This window comes from Tenrec ecaudatus (assembly GCF_050624435.1).
Source record: "Tenrec ecaudatus isolate mTenEca1 chromosome 11 unlocalized genomic scaffold, mTenEca1.hap1 SUPER_11_unloc_2, whole genome shotgun sequence".
In the NCBI taxonomy this organism is placed as follows: Eukaryota; Metazoa; Chordata; class Mammalia; order Afrosoricida; family Tenrecidae; genus Tenrec; species Tenrec ecaudatus.
In genome coordinates, this window is record NW_027457630.1 from 2,455,701 (window position 1) to 2,475,752 (window position 20,052).

Consider the following 20,052-nt stretch of genomic DNA (forward strand, 5'->3'; position numbering starts at 1 on the left):
CTTATAACAATCTAACATATTTCTTTTTAAAATAGTTTCATTGTGATACACTTTATCTTAAAATTTAATCATTCAGTCATATTAAGACGATTTGTGCAATCATCACTACAGTCAATTTCAGAATACTTTCTTCTCATACTCATTGTTGTTAGCTCCATATTTTCTTCCATCCTCCTTTGCCATATTCCTGAGCAATTATCAATCAAATTTCTGTCTCCTATCTTGGATTTCATATACAGAAAATCATACAAAACACAAACAGGAAGTAAACAAACAAAGTAAAGCCCAAAAACGACGACACAAAACAGAAAACCCTCTATCAAAAACAAAGCAGAATATAGAAAGTACCCAAATTACTCCACATAGAGATGGTTGTAAGCACTTGAGAGACTTGGTAAAGTAACAGCATACAAGATTAACAAGCAGAAATTAATTGGATTCCAATATACCAGCAAAGAGAGTTCTGAAAAAGATTAAAAAAATAAACCATTTAAATAGCTACATAAAAGTTTAAATACCTAGGAATATACCTAACCAAAGAAACAAAACACCTGTACAAAGACAACTACAGGACATTATTACAAGAAAACTACACAAATAGAAGGATATCCTGTTCTCATGGACAGGACTTAATATTGTGGAATGTGAAAATGGCAATATTACTTAAAGCAATCTACAAATACAACACAATTCCAATACAAATCTCAACTTCATTCTTGATTTAAACAGTCTAATTGGCACTTCAATTACATATCCTACAATTCAATAGTTCAATTATATAAAGAATTGTACAATAATTACCTCAATCAATTTGAGAACATTTACTTCTTCCTTGTACTCATTACTTGTGTAATTATTTTTTTTAGTTATGGCAAATGTGTACACTACAAAACATTCTCCAATTCAGTAATTTCTACATGTAAAATTCAGTGCCATTGATTATACTCTTCATGTTGTATAAGCATTATTGATATTCTTTTTCAAATTATTCCAACTCCATTAACATAAACTCAATGCCCCTAAATAAAAACTCTTCCTCCTTCACCCATGGTAACCATAGGTCAAGTTTGGTTCATTTTTTCTAGCAGTTTTCTTAATATAGTCTTCCCATATCATACACTTCCATAGTTAAATCGCTTTTGAAAAGAGTTGTATATGCATCTTTACAATCAGTTCTAATTTTCCCTTCCCCCTCCCGCAATCATTGTTTGTTTCTCAATTCTCCACACCCTTTCCCCAACTACATTCTTTAAAGAAATTAAAAAGCTAATTACCAACTTCTGAAGGAAAAGGCCCAAGTTAAGCAAAGAACTTCTCATAAGAGAACAAAGTGGAGGGAGGAGTCAAGATGGCGTCCATGTACAATCACCCGCCTGGTGTACCTGTTGTTAGATCAGAAAATTGAGAAGTACAGAGGCCAATAGATTCAGTGTACTAAGGTGGCTGACTCAGACCCACCCCCACCCCCAGCCACCCCCCTAGATAGGACTCTAATCCCCAGAGTGCAGCCTAGGATTTTGCTGAGGGAGCAGGGCACTAATCCACCCAGTGAGAGGGTATTATATATGCCTCCACAGAAATGGGAGTGTGAATGCAGACTCCACCACTGTACGCCAAACTTTGAGGGTAATGTAGCCGCATGGAGCAAATTATGAACAGAGAGGTCTACAGGGCTGGCCCTAATCAGAGCCAATCTGACTCCCTCCCCAGCAGTATGTGCTACAAAGGACAACACTAAACCTACAGGCTGAGGAGAGGAGCCCTCCTGTGATGCCTACACGGAAGCAAACCAAGAAGGAAAAAGAGAGAGGAACTAGACCCCACATCACCATACCAAGCTCTGAGGAGCTGCTAAAGCACAGAGACAACAGCTCGAGACATGATGTCCCCTTGATGGAGCATACCGAGACAGAGGACAATACTGGGGACACACAGAAGGGAGTTAGTCTGGTCTAACACCTTCCCCTCTCCCCCCGTAGGGCAAACCAAGAAGGGAACATGCAATGGGAGAAAAGCCACAAAGCCCCTGAGGATACCCCCACAGTGACTTCAGGGTAGGGGGGACAGTTCCCAGAACCCTCCAGGTCCTGTGGGGAGACAGTCAAAAGGTAGAAGACAGACCTGGAATTATGTGCGCTTTTTCATTTTTTCCCTAATTTTATTTAAGCTTGTGTTTTCCTTTTGTTGTGGCTCTGTTGTTGTTGTTTTGCCTACCTATGAAAAATAGGCATAGGAAGCAAGCCCAAGAAGAAATCAGGTGAACTGAGGGTTCCGGAGAGACTTGGGGGAGTAGGAGGTAGGGGAAGGGAGCGGTGAGCAAACAATGCCATAGACAGGGGAACAACTAGGGAATTAAAATTAATAATGAGGAGGACATAGAGATCCTTGGGGTGTTGGAGCAACAGCAATCTAGCTGAGAGGAATTACTAAGAGACAGGAGAAGGGAGAGTGTGAAGGTGGGCAGGAGGAAAGTAAAAGGCAACAGAAGAAAGATCTAGGAAGCAAATCTATGGATAGACATATAAACATAGATGTGTACATATATAAATATATTAATTCATAAAATAGAGGTATTGGTCTATGTACATATATTCATATGGAAATACATTGATGAAGTGGACAGACATTGGGCCTCTGCTCTAGCCCTCCCTCAATGCAAGAACACTTTGTTCTAACAACCTGGCATTCTGTGATGCTCACTCCCCCAGTACAATCACTGAAGACCAAATGGGTGCATAAACAAATGTGGTGAAGAAAGCTGATGATGCCTGCCTTTCAAAAGGTATAGCATTTGGGGTCTGAAAGTTTGAAGTTTACAAGCAGCTGTCTAGCAGAGAAGCAACAAGCCCACATGGAAGATAGCACACCTGCTTGTTAGATCATGAGGTGTTGACAGGATCAGGTAACTGGCATCAGCGGACCCAAAACAAACAATATTGTTGACAACAAGGGGGCTCAGAGCAGAGACCCCAAATCCATTTGTAGGCAATAGGACATCCCCTCACAGAAGGGTAACAAGAAAGGGATGAGTCAACCAGGGAGCAATATAGCACCGATGAAACACACACTACTCCTCTGGTTCTTTGAGGCTTCCTCCCCTCATTATCAGGACCCCAGTCTTGCCTTTCAGTTCTGGCTGGAATGGAACATGTTCACTGGTACAGATAAGAGCTCATGACATATGGAATCCAGGTCAGATAAACCCCCAGGGACAGAAATGGGAGTAGCAATACCAGGAAGGCAGGGGGAAAGTGGGGGAACCAATTGCAATGATCGGCACATAATTCCCCCACCCAGGGGGAGAAACAACAGAAACATGGGTGAGGGGAGATAGCGGTCAGTGGCAGATATGAAAATAATAATTTATCATTTATCAAGGAGTCATCAGAGTAGGAGGGGGACGGGAAGGGAGGGATAAAAAAGGAACTGATATCAAAGGTTCAAATAGAAAGAAAAATAACTAGAATATGATGGCAACATACTTGATATAACTGATGTGTTATAAGCGCTGTAAGAGCTCCCCAATGAATTGATCTTTGTTTTTTTGATGGATGAGGTAGTTAGTTTATTGTGCCAACCTGACAGATAAACACATGTGGGGTTAATTGAAGGGGGCAGAGGGATACATGGCTCCGTGAGCCTCACCTTTCTAGTTCTCTGGTCTCTTGCTTTGTGTTGGTCAGACTAGGGTGCAGCTGCCTTAGCAGTTCCCTGCTTGAGCCGCCAAGGCTCACTTCCTGCAGGACATCCCCAAGGAGAAACCGCATAGATCTACCCCAATGCAGCCCTGGGTGGTGGAGCAGCCTGTGGAGACCCCTGCCAGCACTGAGGTGTTTACACGTTGTTCACTGGCTGGGCTTTCCTCCTGCAGTTGGCGTCATTGCGTCTGGAGTTCTGCAAGTTTCTTAGATGTTGGTGAAACAATAGTACAGCAGCCGTTGATTTGATGGGTTGTAGAAAGCTGGGCTAGCCCACTGATCTGAACTCCACCGACTGGAAGACGGTGGAATTTGATAATGACGTCCAGAACCAGCACTGCCATCTCTGTTAGATAAGAGGTAAATGGCTTCAGACCGCACTGAATCGCGTATCGTGTGGTGGTCCTCACAGCTTTTGGCTCAGTCTGCAAAGCATCCCTGGGACAAACAAGGGTCCCATCTGATGTCTCTCCCCATCATCTCACTCGGACGAGTACACAGGCGGGAGGCTTTGCAATCTTGCACATGACTTTAGGAATAGTAAGTTTCAGAAAGCAGCGTAGCTAGCCTTCAACCAGAGGTGGTAGAAATGTCACTCAAACCTCTCTTCTTGTGGCCACGGCCACCCCCATCCCCTTGACCTTTTCGTTGTTTCATGCTGAGTCCGAGCTCTTTTTCACCAACTTGGCTCCGGACTCAGCTTGGACATCTTATCCTCCCGCCATCCCTCCACACCGCACCAGCGTTCCCCGGCAACCGTCGCCGCTGGGCAGTCTGGGAGGGAGGAAGAAGACACTCTTCCTCCAACAGTCTCTGGGAAGCCATGAAACAGCAATCTTTTTAAAAATAATAATAAAAATTAAAAATGTAAAAAGAGAGCAAAGTAGAAGGGCTTTCACTACTTGACCTCAACTTCACTACTTGACAGTCAACGTTGGCAAAACAGCCTGGTACTGGTATAATGATAGATACATAGACCAATGGAACAGGATAGAAACCCCAGAAATAAAAGCATCCACTTAAAGACAACTGATTTTCACCAAATGACCACAAAAACATTAAATGGGAAAAGGACACCCTCTTCAAAAATAGTGCTGGACCATCAGAGAATCTTAATCTTCCCAGATCCGTGCCTCAAGTAGCAAAGAGAGGAGAGTCCATGCCATCCAAAGACCTGAAACACCTCAACAGAAGTGCTACAGCAATGAGAGCAGAACAGAGATTATTAATTAGACTGTTAGCCCAGTGACCCTGGTGCCTGTTTCATGGGACAAGTCAGAAGTCAAGGGACCAAGTGACTAGGAGGCTACAAATCAGGGAGAGACCTGATGGCTGGCTAAAGAGAAGTATTGTGTGGTGAAGAAAGCTGATGGTGCCCAGCTATCAAAAGAAATAGTGTCTGGCAAACAAGTGGCCATCTAGCTCAGAAGCAACAAAGCCCACAGAGAAGAAGCACACAAGCCTAAGTGGACACGAAGTTTTGAAGAGATCAGGTAGCAGACACCCAAGAACAAAATCCATCATTGTGTGATCACCTTCCCCACATAAATGCTGAAGACGAATGTGTGCATAGGTAACTGTGGTGAAGAAGGCTGATGGCGCCTGGCTATTGAGAGATATAGCGTCTGGGGTCTTAAAGGCTTGAAAGTAAACAAGTGGCCATCTATCCCAGAAGCAACAAAGCCCACATGGAAGCAGCACACCAACATGTGTGATCATGAAGGGCTGAGGGGACCAGGTTTCAAGCACCAAAGCCAGGGGTGGGGGGGGAATCATATCATAGTGAATGAGAGGAGCACATGATGGGGTCCCAATGCCCATCTGTAGACAACTGGCTAGACCAGAGGATGCACAGCGGTACAGATGGGAACTGGAAACACAGGGAATCTAGGACAGATGAACCCCTCAGGACCAGCGGTGAGAGTGGCAATACCGGGAGGGAAGGGGGCATAGAAAAGGGGAACCGATCACAAGGCTCTACATATAACCTCTCTGGGGGGTGGGCAACAGAAAAGTGGGTGAAGGGAGATGCCGGGCAGTGTAAGATAAAATAATAATTTATAAATTATTAAGGGTTCATAAGGAAGTGGGGAGCGGAGAGGGAGGGGGAGGGAAAAAAAGGAAAATGAGGAGTTGATTCCAGGAACCCAAGTGGAAAGGAAATTTTGAGAATGATGAGGGCAATGAATGTATAAGTGTGCTTTACCCAATTGATGTATGTATGGATTGTGATGAGTTGTATGAGCCCCAATAAATGATTTTTAAAAAGAGAGAAGTATTGTTTTTACCAACAAGTGTCCATTAACCATATATCACCCCCTCTGATGTTCGCCTTAAAAACCACTTTGACAGAGGAGACCTCACCTCAGCTAGGGTCAGTTTATCAAAATGGGGGGGAGGGAGAAGACCATCAGTTGCTGCCATACAACATTGTGCTGTCACTCCAAATCAACCCAGACCCCTACAAGAGTGATAAACAAACGTTTCTGGAGATTCCAGTTTAGATGGGGAGAAAGAAGCATGCATGTCTCTGAGAATATGATTGCATTACTATTGGGTCAACAGGAAGGAGCAACTTCACATTGGGAAAGAAATACATAACAGTGTGTACATAGAACCCAAAGGAAGAGTATGCACTATACTAATTGGACAATTTTGACCTCGTTTTCATCTAGCCTTGGTGATCCAGGCCATGTGCTATAGTCTAACAAACTTTGGACTGTGCGCTTTCAAGGTGAACAACATCCTTCATAGCAGGCCACACCAGAAGGACTCAATGTGGAAATTCCACTAAGTGAACTGGAGTTTACCCCAAATTCACCTGTAGCCCTCGGACTTAAGGCGGAAACTCCCTAGTGTGAAAAGAAGGAGATGACTGCTATCTCAAGGGTATAGGATTGGTGGCTGTTGGACTTTGGTTCAGATATTTTGCCTTGATGGTGCCCAATGCAGGGTGAGCCGGAACTACCATATATTTGCTATTTAAAAAAAAACTTTATTAGGGGCTCATACAGCTCTTAACACAATTTATACATGCATCCGTTGTATCGAGCACATTCGTGCATATGTTGCCATCATCATTTTCAAAACATTTCTTTCTATTTGAGCCCTTGGTATCAGCTCCTCATTTTCCCCCTCCCTCCCCCACACTCCCTCCCTCATGAACCCTTGATAATTTATAATTTTTTTCTTTATGTCCTACACTAACCAATGTCTCCCTTCACTCACTTTTTTATTGTCCATATCCCTAGGATGGGGTTATATGTCGATCATTGTGATTGGTTCCCCCTTGTCCCCTCCACTTTGCTCTTCCCCTCCTGGTCTCATTATTGGTCCTGAGGGGTTTGTCTGTCCTGGATTTCCTGTGTTTCCAGCTCTTATCTGTACCAGTGTACATGCTCTGATCTAGCCAGATTTGTATGGTAGAATTGGGGTCATGATAGTGGGGGGGGTAGGAAGCATTAAAGAACTAGAAAAGTTGTATGTTTCATTGCTGTTATACTGCATCATGACTGGCTCATCTTTACAGATGGGCTTTGGGTCTCCATTCCTTGCTCGCCCTCATTCACATTGATATGACTTTTTTGTTATGGGTCTTTGATGCCTGATACCTGATTCCATCGACACCTCATGATCACACAGGCTGGTGTGCTTCTTTCATGTGGGCTTTGTTGCTTCTGAGTTCGATGGCTGCTTGTTTATCTTTAAGCCTTTAAAACCTCAGATGCTATATCTTTTGATAGCCAGGTACCACCAGCTTTCGTCACCACATTTGCTTATGTACCCGCTTTGTCTTCAGCAGTCTTGTCAGGGAAGGTGAACATCACAGAATACCAGGTTACTAAAACAAAGTGTTCTTTCATTGAGTACTTGACTAGAGGCCCAAAGTTTGTCTGCTACCTTAATACTTAACCTACAAATATATGTCCATAGACCTATATACCTATCATTATATATAAATATATTTACATATATACATGCCTGTATTTAGACCTCTATAAATGTCCTTTGTCTCCTAGTTCTTTCCTCTTTTCACTTTTCTCTGGTCCCACTATCATGTTCAGCCTTCATTCGGGTTTCAGTAATTCCTCTCAGCTACATTGCTCTTGATCAAGCCCCACCAGGCATCCTGTGCTCTCCTTGCCATCGATTTTAGATAATTTGTTATTCCCTTGTCCCAAGGCTTGTTGACATTCCCCTTCCCCCCCCCCTTCCTGTGTCCCCCCGGGAACCATCAGTCTCATTGTTTTCTCTTCCAGATTATTTATCCCACCTATCTTCACACTTGATCTTAGCAAAAAGGCCGAGAAGCAATATCTTACCTAGATAGGTAAGCAGAGACAATAATAAGCACAAAAACAAGACAAAACAAAACAACAGCAAACCAAGCTTCAAAAAAAGAGAGAAAAATCTATAAATAGTTCCAAGTCTGTTTGTTGGCCTTTAGGAGTGTTTTCCAGTCGAGTCTGATGGGGTGCCACACCCTGGCCCCAAAATTTATTTTTGGTATTCCATAGGAAATTCATTGCTTTTCTCCCCTTGGTGCTCTGTTGTACTACCCTTCATGTTTCACCCCGTTGTGGTAGAGTCAAATGGGACACAATTCCCACATTGTGTCTCCAATGTTGACCCCCGTAGCACTATGGGTCAGTGAGGGACGTTGTGTATTGTAGTGGGATCTGCCCTATGATCCTCTCGGTGCATTGGCTGCTCTAAGCAGGGATATCTTGCTTGGGGCTTGGCCCAGGATGTGTTCCACTCTCTCCTTTCATCTTTGTTTGTTCCTGGTGCTCTGATATTTACTATTTTAATATCTTTCTTGCTTCATCGTGACATGTATTAATATGACTGCATGGTTATGCCTTTTAAATGAATGTTATTGAAAGTTTTGCCCTATTATCAACCCCCATTATTTGTGTAAATAATATCCACTTAAGAGTTAAACTGAAAAAAAGAGTTAAACTGTAAAAATCATCTATACTTGTATGGTTTCCTTTTCTCAACAGTGTTCTGAATTCCATACCATTGGCGAAGTTCATGTAACTGTCAACAGAATTACCTTATGCCTCAGGGGATGTTTGATAATGTTCTCTAACATAAAATTATATTGATGTTTCTAAAGTGAAGCAGAAACTTATAAAAATCATTCATAGATGAATCAACCTGGGACTTAAACTTAATTCTAGTCCCAATCTATGAACAATTTGTTCTTGTGATATGGCCCTGGTTGTTGCTTGCTTTCATTAGGAGATCACTGAGGATATGGGTGCTGTAGCAAAGACCTCGACGCTAATCCATTCTAGAAGGAATTTCGAGATATGATGCAGTAGAATTCCAAAGCAATTTTTCCCATAAGAAATAACTGAAAACAGATTAATCCGTTATCAACCATCAAGTTTTTACCCCAACCTTGCCTTTTTTTACAAAACATTACACAGAAACTTCACAGTAAATAAGTTCAGAGTTAAATAATATAATTTAAATAAGAAACACAACGTTAAAAACAGTTTTTTTGTTTGGGGTGTTTTTTTTATGGTAGCATGCTCACCTCAGCCCCCTTGGTGGTGCATGCGGATGTGGAAGGTGGGAGTGACAGGGGAGAGAGAGCAGGGAAGGGAGACAGGGGGAGAGGGAACAGGGGAGAGAGGGACCAGCAGAGAGAGGATGGTAGGAGAGGGGAGAGGGCCAGAGGAGGAAGGACGGGGAGAGAGCGATGTCTTTCTTTCTTTTAAAAATACTTTTATTGGGGGGCTCTTACAAGTTTTGTATCTGGATCTAGAGTCATTGTTTGGAAGGGGAGTCCCCTTCCGTAAAATCAACCGGTAGTTGCTTTTCAGGAGTTTTTTCCCTTCTTAGCCTTTCTTCACTAGGACCTGGCTGGCTTTCTCTTTAAAAAAGCTGTCTAATGTGGTCTACTATTGGCATTTCCTTAACTACTTTCTAAAAGAGTTTACTAATTATCCTTAACAATATTGATAACAAAGTTAACGAGTTCCTTATCATCATGAATCTTGTCAAAAACTCATTCTTATGACCCGTTATTTTAATCTAAAAACTGTACAAAAGTCACAAGAACTAAGAAAATTATAGAAAAACGCTTGGAACACAGCCACAAAAGGTTTAAACAATGTGTACTAACAACACCAACTAAAGCAGAGTGAAACACAAACTGCTTTTGTTTACAAAAACCACGTGTATCAGTTCAGATTGCACTGTTTTGTTCCAGCTCTGATGAAAAATGTTCTTGACATTCCAATTTTGTTGAGTACTGATGAGGTTGAATACTGGGGGTTCTACTGTATTGACATTTTCACTGTTAAGTCCACCTTCCATGAACATGGGACAGTTTTGCATTCATGTAGATTTCTTTGGGTTACTTATAGTAGTGTTCTGTATTTTTCTTTGCTCAGGTCTGTTATGTATTTTGTTATGATTATTCTTAAGTATTTCATTTTTTGTATGGTGACTGTATATCATAGTTTTCTTGATGTCGCCATTGAGAGTTATCTCAGTTGGTTATACGGGAATCTAATTTATTTCTGTTTATTAATTTTGTATCCTGACACGTTACCAAACTCCTCGATTATTTCCAACAATCTTTCTGTGGAATCCTTGAGGTTCTCTATATGTAGGATCATGTCACCTGAAAGTAGTGAGAGTTTTGATTCTTCTTTGCCTAATTTGATTCTCTTGATTTCTTTCTGTTTTCTAATGATTCTGGATAAAACTTTGAACACAATGTGGTATGAGTGGTGATAGGAAACATCCTTGTCAAGTTGACATGGAGACTCTTTTCCGTTTTTCCCCATTGAGCCTGATGTTAGCTGTTATTTTTTTTTGTATATGGTTTTTATTATGTTGAGGACTTTGCTTTCTAATCCTATATATATTTAATCATTTTATTAGAGGCTCATACAACTCTTATCTCAATCCATACATACATCAATTGTGTAAAGCACATCTGTACATTCATTGCCCTCATCATTCTCAAAACATTTGCTCTCCACCTAAGCCCCTGGCATCAGCTCCTCATTTTTACCCCTCCCTTCCCACTCCCCCCTCCCTCATGAACCCTTGATAATTTATCAATTATTATTTTGTCTTATCTTGCACTGTACGACATCTCCCTTCACCCACTTTCCTGTTGTCCGTCCCCCAGGGAGGAGGTTATATGTTGATCCTTGTAATCAGTTGCCCATTTCCAACCCACCCTCCTGGTATCACCACTCGTAGGACTGGTCCTGAAGGGATCATCCTCCCTGGATTCCCTGTGTTTCCAGTTCCTATCTGTATCAGTGTACATCCTCTGGTCTAGCCAGATTTGTAAGGTAGAATTGGGATCATGATAGTGGGGGGTGGGGAGGAGCATTTAGGAACTAGAGGAAAGTTGTATGTTTCATAGTTGCTAAATTTCACTTTGACTGGCTCATCTCCTCCCCGAGACCCTTCTATAAGGCGATGTCCAGTGGCCTACAAATGGGCTTTGGGTCTCCACTCCGTACTCCACACCTGATTCACAATGATATGATTTTTTGTTCTGATGATGCCTGATCCCTTCAACACCTCATGATCACACAGGCTGGTGTGCTTCTTCCGTGTGGCCTTTGTTGCTTCTGAGCTAGATTGCCACTTGTTTATCTTCAAGCCTGCAAGACCCCAGACACTGTATCTTTTGATAATATTTTGGTTTTCTTCACCTTTTAGGTCATTTTTATCACTTGGTCTTCTAATATTTGGGTCATGAGATATTTATCTTTGGGATCACAAACTCTTGTTTCTATTTTGTTTTTTCACAGTCTTATCTAGTTCTAATATTTTGGTGCATAACTTTTGTATTTCTATTTGGAGTTGTTGAATTATTTTTAGCTTTTCATTCATTTTGTCAGAATTATCTTTTAGAGAAATTGTGGTCTCCATTATAGTCACTTGTTTTTTCTCTATTTCTATAAATCCCCCACCTCCATTCCCTTAAAGTAACTGAAACCTGTCATTTCTGTAATCTCCCACATGGGAGGATGCATGGTCTTCTCCTCCAGGAGCTCCTCTAGGTCCACATCTGTATGTATTGGAGTTAACTGGATTATCCTGTTTCTGCAAGTTGTAGAGATTGACTGTTGTCTCCCAGGCGTGCTTTTAAAAAATATTTCTTAATACAGAGCAACCCCCATACCTGTTGTGGAACATGAGTAATTAAAGATGACCATGCAATTCAGCACTAGCCCACCCCCAGCAGGAGCCAAAGGCAGAAAGCAGTTTACTTTTGCCTTCATCAAAGTCCCACTTTGAGGCTGGCTCCCAAGTCACCAGGGAGTGTCAGGTAATGATCCATCTTACCAACAGGATGGAGTAGAGAATGAACTATTTAGAACACAACATTCTGAAGATTGTATGTCAGTGCTGGGCCCAGTTTCTATTTTGCGTGGGCCAGAGAGCCAGGCAAGTGACAACACTTTGGATCCTGGGCCTGAGGACTCACCACTGAGCTGAGTGTCTCCCCTAATGCAAGTCTTTTCAATTCTGCACCTGCCCAGGGTTGGTTAATCTTCAGATGGCATTGAAGGAGTTCTGCCACAATCCATTCCCCCAAATTCAAGCCAGATGCCGGAAGTCAGTGCAAAGCAGACCTATTTTTTTCTTATCCGGCTGATAGGCAATGAGCCCGTCTAGAATGCCTCAGTCTAGAATACCTCAGTCCCAGGAACCCTCTGAATACTTCCAGTCCAGGTCTGACTTAACCTCTCCCCAGTTGGGGAAGTGGGTCAATTGTGTTGGGAGGGAAGTAGATGGTGATCAGCTTACTACTAAGGTCCAGAAACATTGGGACAGGGCAGAACAACTTGAATCAGAGGCATCCTGCTTGGCAGCACAAAATTCACACTTTTGATTTTTGGGATCTTTTGTTGTCAATTGCTCCCTCTGCAGTGCTGAAATATAATTAACAGGGACTTGAACTTCTCAGACTACCGTAAAATTTCCGCTATTTCTTGGAGAGGGATTCAGAGTAGGTCTGATTATGTGTTGGGTCTCACTTATTAGTTTTTCTTATTGAGGTGTTGCAGAGTTCTATCGATTTTAGTTCCTTGTCTATTGTGTCATTGCTATAGATTTTTTCCCAGTCCATAGACTCACATTTTACTCTTTTGATAATGTCTTTTGATGTGCAGAGGGGTTTTTAACAGGTCCCACTCCTTTATTTTGACTTCCACTGTGTGTGCTTCCTTTACTATACTTGGTACTCTGTCATAGAGCCCTTAAGTTTGTCCCAGTTTTCTCATTGATGATTCTGTTACCTCTGCGGTTTACATTTCAGTTTTTAATCCATCTTGAGTTCATTTTTGTGTATGGAGTGAGGTATGAGTCCGGTTTCGTTCTTCTGCACATGGAGATCCAATTTATGCAACACCATTTGTGGTAGAGAGTGTCCTTTTCCCACTTAAGGATTTTGGTCTTTTTTTTGAAAATCAGTTGTCTGTAGAAGGATGATTTTATTTCTGGGTTTTCTTTTCTATTCCATTGGTCTATGTATCTGTCATTTTACCAGGTTGTGTTGACTTTGTGGCTTTTTAATAGGTTTTGAAGTTGAGTAGTGTAAGGTCTACGACTTTGTGAGGTGTTTTTTATCCTGGGTCCCATCCCTCTGTATATGAATTTGGTCATTAGTTTCGCCATTTATATAAAGAATGAAATTGGGGGTTGGATTGGCTTTGCATCGTATTTGTAGATTATCATACATAGTATTGACATTTTCACAATATTGAGGGTTCCTATCCAAGAACAAGAGATATTTTTCCATATGTGTAGGGTTCTTTTGGTTTCTTGTAGCTATTTTGTACAGAATTTTTGGTTTTTGGTTAGGTTTATTCCAAAGTATTTCATTTTTTGATGACTTTTATAAGTGGTATTATTTCCTTGATGTCTTTTTTGAGCTCTTTTCACTAGTATATAGAAATCCAATTGATTTCGCTGCTTGTTAATTTTTTATCCTGCTATTTTACCAAATCCCTTAAGGGCTAATTGTTTCCAACAGTCTTTTTGTGGAGTTGGGGGTTCTATAAAATTATATTGTCTGAAAATGGTGAGACCTTCACTTTTTCTTAGCCAAGTTACATTGATTGTTTTTGTTTTCTAATTGTTCTGGCTAAGACTTTGAACATGAGGTTAAAGAAGAGTAGTGCTAGAGGGTGTCCTTGTCTATTTCCCATTCTCATGCAAAATGTTTCAGTTTTTCCCCATGAATGGTATTGGCCCTAGGATTTTTGTATGTGGTCATTATTATGTTGATGAATTTTCCTTCAATTCCTTTTTTATTGAGTGTTTTAATCAGAAATGTGTGTTGGGTCGTGTGGCGGAGCTGAGTGAGCATTGCTGCAATGTTCTGAGAGTTTGGGCTAGCTTTGGTCACTCTGCTCTGGTTGTGGTGCACTTGCTATGCTTCCTGTGGGCAGGCAGTGACCTGAGCCTAATGTGGGCTGAGTGCAAGGGCAACACCCAGAATGGGAGCTGATTGATATGACGGTGTGGGTTCCCGGGGTATCAAGTGTAACTGGTGAGGAGTTGGCTTACCAGCTATCTAAACTAGGAGTTTCTCTTGTGATACCCACCAGAAAAATGGACAAGCTGAAGGGGTGAAACAAAAATGTCTTGAGAATGGCAATTTAAAAGGAAAAGATGTACTTATTTTGCCCCTTGACCTAATGAACATAAAATCCCATGAAGTGGCCACCAAGGCTGCTCTCCAGGAGTTTGGTAAAATTGACATTCTGGTCAACAATGTTGGATGATTCCAACGTCCTTTGTCCATGAACACCAGCCTGCATGTCTACAGAGAGCTCATGACACTTAACTAACTAGGGACTGTGTCCTTGACAAAATGTGTTCTGCCTCACATGATCGAGAGGAAGCATGGCAAGATTGTCACTGTCAATAGCATAATGGGTATAGTGTCTGAGCAGCAAGCATGCTCTTAGGGTTTTTTATTTTTAATAGCCTCTGAACTTGCTACATATCTCAGTATTATCATTTTTACCATTTACCCAGGACCAATACTGAAGTCAAATATTGTGATGAATGAACTGAAGAAGTCATGAAGCCTTTAGGTAATGATGGAGACCAGCCCTTCAAGATGGCAACCGGTCATTTTGCCCAATTGATTTTAATCAGTATGGCCAATGATTTGAAAGATACCTGAATCTCTGATCACCCGTTTGTTTATTACATACTTGGGCCAATACATGCCAACCTTGACTGGTGGCTAACCAGAAAATTAGGAAAGAGGAGAATTGAGAATTTTAAGAGTGATGTGGATGCTGACACCTATTATTTTAAATCCTTCAAGAAAAATCACAATAAAAAGAGCAATTTGGATTTTTCAAGCCACTAGAGAGAGATGGAAACCACAAAAACAATTTTCTTATGCACTGAAGACTAATGTATGGTTTCAATTTTTAATAGATGTAAGTTTTACTTCACCATATAACAGATGAAGAAAGCATGACAAGAATCTTATCACAAAAGTAATAATAACACCTATTCCTGGACAAAGAATATTTTAAAATAATACACAGAATTTCCCAAATGACTGCATTTTGAAATGGTAAACAGGACTCTAGAAACCATCATTTATTAAATGCATGTTATATGCAAAAAAGGTTGTTGGTGTCCAATGCTCTTCTGCACATATTTATATGATCTGCTTCTTTTTTGTCTTATGTGGTGGATTACAATGATATTTTTCAAATGCTGTACCATCCTTGCATCCTTACTATCAATCCTACTTTGTCACGATGAATTAATGTTTTTATATATTATTGGAACCTATTGGCCAGAATTTTGTTGACAATTTTTGCATCGATGTTCATAAGGGATACTGGTATGTGGTTTTCTGTCTTTGTAAGATCTTTGCCTGGTTTTTATATCAGGATTATGCTCATTTCATAGAATGAATTTGAGAGTTCTGTCGCTTTCTATATTTTTGAATAGGCAGTGTGGAACTGGTGGCAGCCCTTCTTTGAATACTTGGTAGCATTCCCCCATGAAACGATCTCATCTTACACTTTTCTTCTCTGGAAATTTCATGATCACCTCTATTTCTTGTTTTGTTATTGGTCTGCTTTGGTTTCCTACTCTGAGTTAGTGATACGAATTGCACTCAATCATTGTGTATTTTTTTTTCATTTTTGTTGGCTACTATTGAGTAATCACTTTTTTGAATTTTTTTGCTTGTATGTATTTTTGCATGAAGGCTATTGATAATATAAGTTTCTGTTTTCGTAGTATCTGCCTGGCTTTGGTTTTAGCTTAATAAAATGAATTCTGGAATATTCCCCCCTTTTCTGTATTTTGGAGTAGTTTGAGTAGAATTGAAGTCAGCACTTCTCTGACCAATCGGATCTGACAGTGAAGTCACGTGGTGCAGAACTATTTTGGGTTGCATTTTTAGTGACCTGTTCAATTTTTGCCTTGGTGATAAATCTGCTAAAAATTTCTACCTTAATGTCTTTTCATTTGGATAGGTAGTGTTTCTAGAAAAATGTCCATTTCTTCTAGGGTTTCAAATTTACTGGAGTATATTTATTCATAGAATTCTGTTATTATCCTTTTATTTCAGTTAATTCTGTCATGACATCGCCCATTTAATTTCATATACATATTATTTGCATCTTCTTACTTTCTTGCCAATGGTTTACCAATTTTATTCTTTCAACAGACCTACTTCTAGTCTTGCTAACACTTTACCTTTTTCTCCATTTTATGTCTGCTTGAATCTTTGCTATATTTTTATTTACTGACTATACATATGCTTAATTTGCTGCTGTTTTTCAAATGGTTGCAGATATTGGGTTTAGGCACTGAGTTTGATCCTTTCTTCTTTTTGATGTGTGTATTTACTAGTAGGAATTGTCCTCTGAGTACTGTTTTTGCTGTGTCACAAAGATTTTGGCATGTTGTATTTTCATTCTTGTTTGACTCATATATATATATATATATATATATATATATATATATATATATATATATATATATATAATTTATTCAGTTACCCAGTAGTGTGTGTTTTCTTTGGCTTATCATAATTTATTTTATGTTAAAATGTACAACTTTTTTGTTTTTGTTTCTGTGTGTTTTTTTAAGTGACTGAGTAAAAAGAGAACAGATAAATACAAGAGTGTCACTGGCTATTTAATACAAGGATTACAGGTGCAAAGGTTACAAAAAAGGAAGCAATATAAACAGACACAAATAACCTTTTTGCTTTTCTTACATGTGATTTGAAAGCTTAGTTTGAGCTATTCAGAAGCTACTTTTCTATTTTTCCTTAAAAAATAACTCCACTATTTTATAAAGAAAGAAAAATCTACAGATGGAATGAAAATGTAAAGTTAGAGGCATTTCCATAAAATAGCAACTTTATACCAAATTCACTATTTTTTTAAATGCTGCCAAGTATTTGGACATATCTGAAATGTTTCAAAACCTGACATATAAACACTGAGATATGCTTCATTCAATAAACAGAAGTCTACATTTATAAAACAGAAAGCTGCCTTTCCCCCCCAAAAAAATCTGTCACCAAAAACGTTTAGCAATAAAACCCCTCTGACTAATCAAATGGGAATAGCTATTATAGCTCTTTACAGTTTTATAATTAACAACAATATAGTTTTGTTCTTTTTTTTCACACTCTCAAAGCAGGGCACCCTAATCAAGGCAAAAAAACCCTTAAGAAATGGCTTACTGTTAGCACAACACTTGTACAGTACTCCAAGACCCACTGTCACTAACAAAGACATTAGCGGCATGCTCAAGTGTCACCTTAAACAAAATATACAGTAACTGAAAGCCTAACGGCATTTACATGGAGTGGACACGCCATTAAGCAACACAGGGCTTGTTCAGCTTTCTCAGTCGCCATACTCTGTCCCTGGGGAGACTCAAGCACAAGCAACCATGACCCCACCCCCCAAACCTGACTCCTTCTCCAATGAATCTGCCGCCACCCCTTCTGCAGCGGAACCTGGCTGCATCAAATTTTGGCATCTCCCACAGCCAACGACTGCAAACCCAGATCGCCAGCAAGGGCCACATCTCCATGAGAACCAAGTCGGCATCTCTGTCACCAGTGGCTGCCACCCATCAGTCACAAATCTATGGTCGCTCCCAGACCGTAGCCATGCAGGGTCCTGCACGGACTCTAACCATGCAGAGGCATGAACACGAGTGTGAACTTGATGCCAGCCCCAGCGTATAATGTCAACTCAGTGAACATGAACAGCCTCAATGCCATGAACGGGTACGGCATGTCCCAGCCGTTGATGAACAGTAGCTACCACAGCAAGCATGGCTACATGAATCAGACCACCCAGTACCCTGTGCAGATGCAGATGGGCATGATGGGGAGCCAGCCCTATGCCCAACAGCCAATGCAGACCCCTCCCCATGGTAACATGATGTACACAGCCCCTGGCCACCATGGCTACATGAACACAGGCATGTCCAGTCTCTCAATGGGTCCTACCCAGTAGTTTTTAAAGAGGATGTTATTCAGTTTCTATGTATTTGATAGTTTTCTTTGATCTTCCTGCTTTTCATTTCCAACTTTATATTGTGACTTCTTAGTATTTTGATATTTTTAATTTATTCATGTTCCCTTGTGACCTTGCATAGGATGTATTCTGGAGACTGTGCATAAGCAGTGGAAAAGACTATGTCTTATGCTGCTGTTGCCTCGAGTGTTTCGTAAATGTCTGTGAGGTTAAACTAGTTGATTGTGTTATTTAGCTCTTCTGTGTTATTGGTGATTTTCTTTTTGGCTGTTCTGTTCATTCTCAAAAGTGGTGTATTACAGTCTCCTATTATTATTATGGAGTTGTCAGTTTCTCTGTTCAATTCTATTAAAGTTAGGTTTGTGTCTTTTAGAGCTCTTTCATTGTTTGCACAGATGTTTATTATGTTATGTTCTCTTGTTGGATTAATTCTTTATTGTACAATCTTTCCTTGTCTCTTTTCTGGTTGTTGCCTTAGTTTATTATATTCCATTCCTGCTCCATTTTGGTTGGCTTTTTAGTTATAAATTAATTTTTTTCATTGCTGTTTTCACTGTTCACTGAATTTTTATGATTTTCCTTTTTAAAACATTGGTGGCAAAGGTCTATTTTCTGTTTGCTAATCCTTCTAAGTTTGTGACAGTCCTTTCTATATTGACATCACCTTGATTTTATCTATATTTGACATTACATAACTACCCACCCCATTTTGCTTTGTAGTTGCTATTGTTTACCAAGTGACATTTGGTTCTCTAGGTTGTGTCATTTTATCTTCCATACTTCTATCTCTGGGTTAATTTCTGGTGATGGTATAAAGTGTCTTAATCTCACGTTGCTTTCTGCCATTACTGATTCTCTGTCTGATGCACTCCCTTTAGCATTTCTTATAAATGTAGTTTGGTTTCCAAAATATTCTTATTTTCTGTTTATCTGGAAAGTCCCACTTTGCGATCATACTTGAGTAATACAGTTGGCATTACTAGGTTGCTCTAAAAGAGTGGTATAAGCCAAACAGTGGCTTTTGAGGGGATCTGTGGGATGAGTGAATTAAATTCAAGGCAGAGAGTTCAACTTAGAAAGATAGCATGAGTGTTTTGGAGAGATCCGAAGAATTAATCTTGATCTGTTGTCTTGAAGGACACACGTTCCCTATCAGGAGTCCCGGTACTACAGTAGGTTAAGCATTGAACTGATAACCATGAAAGATAAGACTCTTTGCTCTCAAAGATTTACAGTCTCAGAAACCCTAAGGAGCAGTTCCATTCGGGCCTATAGGGTCACAATGAGTTGGAATTGACTTTATGGCAGAGGGTTAGGTTTTTGGTTTTGTGCCCTATAAAAAGAGGAGATAAAGGAGGAATTCAGCTTGCAGGGCGTTATGGAGCAAAACCAACAGATTTAAGTGTTGCCTCCTCTTGTGACTGTGAAAGGGAGGAATGAGTTTGTACATTGCTGGGCGGGGGCGCGGTGGGGGCGTCCCTTTTATGGTTGTTCTACAGAAGCTCTGGAGGGCGCTGTGGTTGCCTGCTTGGCTACTAACCTGAAGACTGGCAGTTTAAATCCACCCAGCGTCTTTGAAGTACTGGAGTCAATTTTTAGAATGTAAAACCGCATGCTGTTACCTTATAAAAATGAATTATGTTTGAAAACAAACGAAAGCTTGTGTTTTATCCTGTTTTTAAAAACGTTTAAAATATTTGCGCCATGTAGAGATGAATGTATTTCATGTTGGGAGCTCTCTTGACCGCTGAGGTGTATTTATTAAGGAGAAATGTAAATCCACGTGTTATTCAGAACAGCCTTGTGAGACA

The 20,052-nt window shown here is 40.4% G+C and overlaps 1 pseudogene; it reads left to right on the forward strand.

Moving 5' to 3' along the window:
* The first annotated feature begins 13,911 nt into the window (after positions 1–13,911).
* On the forward strand, positions 13,912–15,078 carry LOC142435931 (dehydrogenase/reductase SDR family member 7-like; annotated as a pseudogene).
* Positions 15,079–20,052: the final 4,974 nt, after the last annotated feature.